At 42.8% G+C, this 9,308-nt stretch overlaps 1 pseudogene; it reads left to right on the forward strand.

Annotated features, from left to right (window-relative positions):
- The window catches only part of LOC103260076, a 7,212-nt pseudogene extending 2,012 nt beyond the window's left edge, over positions 1-5,200 (forward strand).
- The last annotated feature ends 4,108 nt before the right edge of the window (positions 5,201-9,308 follow it).

Consider the following 9,308-nt stretch of genomic DNA (forward strand, 5'->3'; position numbering starts at 1 on the left):
CCCCCCCCGCCTCCCCCGGCGCGGGCGCCTCGCTCCCTCCCCGTCCCCGGGCGCCTCTCGGCCTCCCCTTCGGCCCCTCGAGGCAGCTCTTCTGGTAGCTCTGGATGTCGCTGTCTGTGGGACTTGGGATTGCGGGAGTTGAAGGTGGCTGAGAGGCGGCGCGGGAGCGGGAATTGGGGTGCGGCTGCTTAGGAAGGATGTGGCATTTCGCCTGTGCCGCTCCCCGCCCCCACGCGGGGCGGCGGGAGGAAAGCGGGTCCTGCTTCTTCCTTCTGCTTGTTCCTGGACACGGCCTCCCCACGCTTGCGACTCTGTTTATCTCCCTCGGCTGGGACTGGGTCCCGGCGAAGCCGCCTCTTCCCCCACACGCAAACGCTCACCGGTGATGTAATGTTGGACCCGCGCGGGGAGGGGAAGGGAGGCGGCAGCCTCAACGGCCTGGCACGGCCGCTCCTGCTCTTGGTGAACTCCTTTCTCCATCCCGGGGCGAAAAAGCAGTAATCGCCACGCCACTTAGGCTTTGCACTTTTATTAGCAGAGATCAGGCGGCCCTGCAGCACGCATCTCAGGGTGCGACGGAGCGGTGGCATTTTCCTTTCACCATTTGGAGGATGTTTTGGAGCCGAGCAGTACTCTTCCCCCCCCCCGGGGAAGTGTTGCTTTCTGAGATTTAAGGAGACACAAAGACACAGATTCATAGCAGGGTCTTGCTCTTTTGTTTTCCTGACGCTGATCACAGCCGGTCGAGGTAGCCCTTGGGTTGGTGCGCAGGCATTGTTTACAAAGCCGGAGGGAGGGGTGAGTTGTTGTCATACAGCTTCACAGAATTTCAAAGTCCAGCTCAAACCGAGTCCCTGGTCTTCCGCACTTTCTTCAGCTACTTAACTTTTAACACACACGTGTAGTAGAGAGTCAAAAACTCCATGAGTAGTTGGGAGAGATCTTGATTTAATTAAAATGAACAGAAGATCAGCTGAATCGATTAGCAAGGAGCAGGACTTCTTTAAGAAACACTGGGTGGACTACAGGAGTGGGAGGTTTGGGGACCATCTGAGAGGTGATGTTCAGATATTCCCAACCAGAAAGTCTGTTCCTCTATTTCTCCAGGCTGGGCCTCACCCCATGAGGAGAGATCTCTCCATCCCCCTGCAACAAGGAAAGGGAAGAGATGACTCTCCAAGATTGTGGATTCCCATGAGATGAGAACGTTCCCACTTTCTCTGCAGGAGAAAGCAAGGTGTCCCAGGGGATGTTTGTGAAAAGGGTAAATGGATGAAAAACAAGCTGAAGGAAAAGAAAGAAGGAAAGAAAGCAGTGAACCACCAATGTGCAGACAAGAGGTGAAGAAGAGGAATGATCATAAATAGCTATTAAGTTTCTATGACATTTGAAAATAAAATTTTTTTTTACTCTACGCGAATAGTGAATGTGACAGATGTCTTAAGTTTGAGGGACTTTAGGTGAAGCTCATTACATGCCACTCACTTTTGATTTCCCAGTTTCAAATTTCATAATTATTAGCTGAAGTAATACTGTTAATTTTGGTAAGCATTTCATTTTGTGATGCGGGCTGTGATTAGAAGGCAGGTTGACAGGACATGGGAGAAGGTCCTAGTCTGGGGAATATTACAAAGTGACACATACCTGACTGTAGTAAGTGACTTCCTGTCCTGGTCTTTCCCTCATTGAGCTGTATGATTGTGAAGAGCCTGGAGATGTGCATTTATACACAGTGTTAAGGTGGGCTCTTGTGCTTAAAGCCTTGATGAGCTCTGTGTTGAGAAGAGGCATAATACTGATTTGGAAAATTTTTTAAACAGAACATCTGAGTGCACAGGAAAAGGAGGACTAGTGCAATCAAAAGTGGCTTTAGAAAAAGTTCTGAAGTATGTTCGGATACAATGTGCCTTTGGGCAAACCCCTTAAGAAGTATCACTCCATTATGTATTTTCACCATTGAGTGAAAGGCCTGAGAAGCAGAGTACAGGACCAACTATACCTCGGCACTATGGGCATTTTGAGCTGGAAGAGTCTTCATTGTGGGTGCTGTCCAGTGCATTGCAGGATGCTTAGGCACATCCCTGGCTTCTACCTGCCTGATGTCAGTAGCAATCCTACCCAGTTGTGACAACCAAAAATGTCCCTGGTTGGGGACCAGGGGCTACAAAAAAGTCACCGATTTGGTTAAAGTGAAACCAAAGCAGAAACATCTTCCAACTCTTAACTAGTGCAAGACAGCGTTATCAAAGAAAGTGTTTCTCAGCCACAGGTATTTCCTCTAGCTCGTATTTTAGACACCACTGAACTCGCTTTGAGAGATTCAGGTATGATTTTTTTGGATAGTATATTCTGTTGATGGAGTTATCACAAACTGCCAGAGTTTGGTCAGCAATGCCAGAATTTACTCAGTGTTTGAGTAGGTTTTTTGTTTTGTTTTGTTATTTTTAGAAAAACCCCACATCTCCAATTATTTTATGTAAAAGTCATTTATTTTTAGGAGTCTTAAAATTGTCATGTGGGGCTTTCATAGGTGCAGCGAGGAGGCCTGACACTCCTGAAGAGTGTGAGTTTGTGTTACATAGGCCAGTGCTCACAGTGTCACCTGCAGGGGCAAATAGTAAAGCTTGGTCATTCGTGTAGGAATTAGAGTTTTACTGTAGAGAAAGTTGTGTTGAAAGAGATCTTAAGCCAGAAACAAGGAATTCAGTACAGGTTGAGTGTTCCTAATCTGAAGATCCTAAATCCTAAATGCTCTAAAATTTTAAACGCTTTAAGCAAGATACCACAGGTGGAAATTTGCACTTGACCTCATGCGGTGGGTTGCATATGTTATTAAAAATACTATATAACATTACCTTCAGGCTATGTGTATAAATTATATATGAAATATAAGTCAATGTCATGTTTAGATTTGGGTTCCATCCCCCAGCTATCTTATTATGTATATGCAAATATTTCAAAATTTGAAGTCTGAAATACTTCTTCTCCCAAGCATTTCCAGAAAGGGATGCTCATCCTGTTTGTTTGCTTTTGAGTGAGAATCTCACTCTGTCACCCAGGCAGCAGTGCAATGACATGATCACAGCTCACCACAGCCTCAACCTCCTTGGCTCAGGTGATCCTTCCATCTCAGCCTCTTGAGTAGCTGGGACTACAGGCACATGCCACCATGCCCAGCTAATTTTTTGATTTTTGTAGAGATGAGGTCTCACTATGTGGCTTAAACTGGTCTCAAACTCCTTGGCTCAAGTGATTCTCCCGCCTTGGCCTCCCAAAGTGCTGGGATTATAGACATGAGCCATCCTGCCCAGCCTTACTTATGCTGTTTTCACATTAGCATTTGACTTGGCTTTGCAATGATTCTGCTCATACCTTGAACATACTAGACACTCAGTATTTGCTGAATTGTTTCATTGTTGATGACTTGAGTATAAATGGGAGACAGCCATGGTTTCAGCCAATCTCTTGTATATATTGTCTCCATCAACTAAAGAGGAAATTTTAGCTTTGGAGGCAGCTGTTTCACCAAAAACTTAGTGGGGGAAAAAAGCATTCACATAGAGTTTGGGTTGACAGCCCTGAGTCCAAATCCTAGTTTTGCTGCTTCACTTTTCGTGTAGTATTAGATGTGCTCCTTAGCATCTCTGTGCCTCAGTTTCCCAAACCGTAAAATGGGGATAAGAGTAGTTACTGCATGAGTCCATTATGAGGATTGAATATGTTGTAGTATAACACACAAAGACACCCTGGCCACTGTTAGCACTCATTATTATTTATGTCAGGAGTTCCTATTAATTGATCTCAGTAATATTTACAAATGCCTTGTGAGAGAGACCCAGAGGGTTCATTTAACCAGCCCAAGGTGACACAGCCGATAGAACAGAGTAGTTCTTGTTCAACTCTCTCATTTATTTCAAAGATAGAGATAAGGGACAGTATCTCAGCTAAAAAAACAATATCAACAATAACAACAAACAGCCAGATACCTGACCTATGAATTTAACTATGTATCACTATATTGATCTGCTAGTTGCAATAAATCAAGCCCTGCATAAAACATCAGCATGAAGCGAAATCTCATTGGTAATATTGGAGGAATAGATATATATACAGATATTGCCACTCAAAAGCAAGGAGTAAATTATTCAATCAAAGTATTGACATTTAAAAATAGAAACTGGGTCGATTCAATTCTCCAACATTTATCGTGGTCCTATTCCAGAAGCCATTGGTGCTGGTGATATGATACCTGGCCTCCTGGAACCAAGAATTTAATAGAGGAGGCAGGATGACTAAATGTGATGTGACATCCTGGAGGAGACCCTGGCATAGAAAAAGGGCATTAGAGAAAAACTGGAAATCTGACTAAAGCATGGACTTGAGTGAAAAATAACATATCAACAATCAGATTGTCACAATGTGTGAAAATGCTTGAAGATGGATGATAGGAATAGAGGTGTTCGTTATACTACTCTTTTTTGTGATATTTAAAAATGTCTCTAGCAGTCATTGATCTTAGAGACAGACTCAAAATTGGCATGATTCTTATTAAAATATCACTAATAATACTTATGTGTTTTCAGATCTCATTAAGTATATTAATTTTGAGAGATTGGACAAAATAATCTTGAATCCATCTCTTTTGTTCATTACTTTTTTTTTTTTTTGAGTTGGAGTCTCACTCTGTCGCCCAAACTGGAGTGCAGTGGCCGCTCCTGGCCACCGCAGCCTTGACCTGCTGGGCTCCGGTGATCCTTCCGCCTCAGCCTTCCGAGTAGCCGGAATTACAGGTGCACACTACCACACCCGGTTAATTTTTTGATTTATTGTAGAGATGAGGTCTCGCTGCCCAGGCGGGTCTCGAACCCGCAGGCTCAGGCAATCCACTCACCTCAGCCTCCCAAAGGCGCGGGATTACAGGCTGAGCCACCAATTAGCTCTTTTCTTTTTCTCTACCTTCTTTTAAAAGTCAAGGAAGCACTAAAGAGGACAGGGATTCCAGGTGACACCTTTTGGAAACAGGGAGGAAAATCAAGGCTTTCAAAGTGCACTGCCCAGTGCAAGTCCTAGGGGTCCTTCTCTCCCTCTCTGTTCCAGTCTCTGAAGATGCTGTTCAGGCTTCAGAGCCTTGCCCTTTTCATTCCAGAAATTAGTGACATCATTGCTCCAGAATCCAGAATTAGTGGATCAAGGAAGTTGAAGAGGAAATATAGGAGATTATCAACGTTATGTGAGCAGAATAGAAAAATGGGAGTCCCCCTCTGTGGTGGATTTATTTTATTTTTAAATTTTTTATTTTAAAGATGTGGAGTACAATTCATGGTTAGGTATACAAATGTTCATTATGCAGGTACCCTTGTTGATGAGGTGAGCCCCCCACCCCGGTAGTTTCCGACTACTGCCAATCCCTTTCATATTGTATTATAATTGTTCAAGGTCTGCTTATGAGTGAGAACATGTGGTACTTAGTTCTTTGTTTCTGTGATAGATCACTCAGTGTTATAGACTCTAAGTCCTTTCAAGTTGCTGTGGAGTTCATAATTTTGTCCTTCTCTTTGGCTCCATAATATTCCATCATGTATATGTACTATATATTTTTTTATCCAACCCTCTTTCAATGGGCAGTACAGTTGGTTCTGTGTTTTTGTTATTATGTTGTGGTGGATTTAAATACCTGTTTCTCTTCCTGACTAATTTTTTGATTTTCTGTAGAGACAGGGTCTCGCTATATTGCCTAGACTGGTCTCAAACTCCTGGATTCAAGCAATCCCCCTGCCCCGGCCTCCCAGAATGTTGGTATTACAGGAGTGAGCCACTGTGCCCAGTCTGATATTTTTAAAGTTTTCAAAGATGCAGATCTGGGAGGCTGGCCATCTCCTCACTTGGGAAAATCCATGGACTAATTGTGCTATCTCAATCTCTGGAAGCCATTCATGAGTTTATGCCTTATTTGTCAACCAGCTAAAGGCTCAATTCTAAAACACCCTCTTCCTGTCCAATCAGTTGATACCCTTTGTATGGCAAAGGCAAGATCAGCTGGACATGGATGCAATGGACTTTTTTTCCTGAAGGATCTTTCTGTATCCTGGGACCCTTTTAATCAAATCTGCATTGTTGCCAGAAAAATTTTCCCCTTTTCTAAGTCTTCCCTTTTTATTCAATGCTATAAAAACACTTCATTAGGTAAAAGATATATGTTCAAGCTACAAAAGCTCTTTTTTTTTTCTTTTTCTTTTTTTTTTTTTTTTTTTGAGTCAGAGTTTCACTCTGTTGCCCAGGCTGGAGTGTAGTAGTTACACTCATGGCCACTGCAGTCTCAATCTGCTGGGCTCAGGTGATCCTTCTGCCTCAGCCTTCCAAGTACCTGGAACTACAGGCATGAGCCACCTTGCCCAGCTAATTTTTTGATTTATTGTAAAGACAAGGTCTTGCCAAGTTTCCCAGGTTGGTCTCAAACCCCTGGGCTCAGGCAATCCTCTCGCCTCAGCCTCCCAAAGTGCTGGGATTACAAATGTGAGCCACCATACCTGGTTACAAAAGCTCTTTCTTTTGGAGCTATGTATGAATCTACTCTTTGAGAGGCAAAAGTAAGATCTGGCACTTTTAACAAAAGAAAAAACAGATTCCTGGGTACCACAGATAGGTATACATGAAGCTCCAGTTATATTGCATTTCTTACTGTTACTTGTTCTGACACTTCTGTCACAGCAATGAATCCCAAAACTTGGAAGTCTGCCCTAATGCCATGAAATATTCAAGGCATTCAGCTTCCCAACCTAACACTCGGGATTGTCTTGACCTCAGTGGAGAAGAAAAGCCAAAGATGATGTCCACACACACAATATTTAATCATGTCTTTGACTGAATAATAATAAAAAAAAAAGGTATTGTAGATTCTCATGGACTGTGGGAGGTGAGGACATGAGCCAGCTTCTGAGACTCTAGTCTCTTTGATACTTTGCAAGGATCTGAGTAGTGAAAGCTTCACAGATTGTACGGCCAAGCGGTCCTTGATGTATTTGATCACCATTTGCAAACTTTGAAAGAAAAGGAAACTTCAAATGAAAACATTTCAGACCTGGTGTCAATGTCTCACTCTCTAGTGCCCTTCTTTATACACACATGCAGTCTATTTATAACCTTTTAAGTATTCTGGCTCCAAGGGGAATTTTTAAAAAGAACTCCTACATTTGATTAGAGCAAAGGCAAACCAAGTTACACAGAAAGGGAAATGCAGTTGACCCTTGAAAAACATAGGTCTGAACTGTGTGGATCCACTTATCCAATGTAAAGTTTTCCACCTCTGCCACCCCTAAGTCAGCAAGATCCACTCCTCTTCTTCCTCCTTCTCAGCCTACTCAAAGTGAGGGTGACAAGGAGGAAGGCCTTTGTGATGATCCATTCCCACTTAATGAATAGTAAATGTATTTTCTCTTTCTCTTATGATTTTTTAAAATTTTAAATATTTTAATAGAGATGAGATCTCACTATATTGCCCAGGCTGGCCTCAAACTCCTGGGCTAAAGCAATCCTCCTGCCTCGACTTTCAAAGTGCTGGAATTACAGATGTGAGCCACCACACCTGACCTGATTTTCTTTTCTCTAGCTTACTTTATTGTAAGAATATAGAATATAATATACATAACATTCAAAATATGTGTTGATTGACTGTTATTGGTGAGGCTTCCAGTCAACAACAGGCTATCGGGTGCGTTTTGGGGGAGTCAAAATGCATACATGTGTTTGACTGAATAGGGAGTTGGCGCCCCTAAGTCATGCATTGTTCAAGGGCAACTGTACTAGAAAGTCTATTTGTAAATGACTTTGACTCATCTCTGAGTAGTTCCTGGATCCATTACTGCATTTATTTATTTATTTGGTAAAAAACACATAACAAAATAAAATTTACCATCTTAACCATTTTAAGTGTATAATTCAGTAATTTTAAGTATTTTTACATTGTTATAAGGCAGATCTTCAGAACTTGAATATGAAGCCCTTTACCCATTAAACCACAACTAACTCAACCCCTGGCAACCACTATTTTACCTTGTTTCTATTACTGCACCATGTTAGATGCCTCATATAAGTAGAATCATATAGTTTCTTTCTTTTTTTTTTAAGTTAGGATCTCAATCTGTCACCCAGGCTGGGAGTGCAGTGACACAATCACAACTCACCTGGGCTCAAACAATCCTCCCTCTTCAGCTACCTAAGTAGCTGGGATTACAGTATGCACCACCATGTCCAACTAATTTTTGTAATTTTTGCGTGTGTGTGTGGAGATTGAGGTATCACTATGCTGTCTACACCAGTCTCAAACTCCTGGGTTCAGGTCAGGCGTGGTGTCTCATGCCTGTAATCCCAGCACTTTGGGAGGTAGAGGTGAGTGGATTGCCTGAGCCCATGGGCAACCTGGGCACCATGGTGAGGCATCACCTCTACAATAAATCAAAAAATCAGCCAGGCATGGTGGCACGTGCCTGCAGTTCCGGCTACTTGGAAAACTGAGGCAGAAGGGTTACCTAAGTCCAGCTGGACAAGGCTGCGATGACTGTGAGCATGCCACTGCACTCCAGCCTGGGTGACAGAGTGAGACTCTATCTCAAAAAAAAAAAAAAGAGAGAGAGAAAGAAAGAAAGAAAGAAAGAAAGAAAGAAAGAAAGAAAGAAAGAAAGAAAGAAAGAAAGAAAGAAAGAAAGAAAAAGAAAAAGGAAGGAAGGAAGGAAGGAAGGAAATGTAATATTCAAACTCCTGGGCTCAAGCAATCCTCTTCCTTGGCCTCCCAAAGTTCTGGGATTGCAAGTGTGGGCCTCCACACCCAGCCAACAGTTTTTGCCCTTTTGTGACTGGCTTATTCCATTTAGCATAATGTCCTCAAGATTCATCCATGATGTAGCATGTGTCAGAATTTCTTTCCTTTTTAAGTATGAATAATATTCTATTGTATGTGTATACCAGATTTTTTTTTTTTTTTTGAGTTAGAGTCTCATTCTGTCACCCAGACTGGAGCCCAGTGGAACACTCACAGCCACGGAAACCTCAACCTGCTGGGCTTAGGTGATCCTTCCACCTCAGCCTTCCAAGTAGCTGGAACTACAGGCGCGGGCTACCACACTTGACTTATTTTATTTATTTATTGTACAGACGAGATCTCACCAAGTTGCCCAGACTGGTCTCAAACTCCTGGGTTCAGGCAGTCCTCTCGCCTCAGCCTCCCAAAGTGCTGGAATTACAGGCTGAGCCACCACACTCGGCCTATAACAGATTTTTTTTATCCATTCATCCTTCAGTAGACATTTTGGGTT

This window comes from Carlito syrichta, unplaced genomic scaffold (assembly GCF_000164805.1).
Source record: "Carlito syrichta isolate Samal-C Ts95f unplaced genomic scaffold, Tarsius_syrichta-2.0.1 Scaffold303111, whole genome shotgun sequence".
Classification (NCBI taxonomy): Eukaryota; Metazoa; Chordata; class Mammalia; order Primates; family Tarsiidae; genus Carlito; species Carlito syrichta.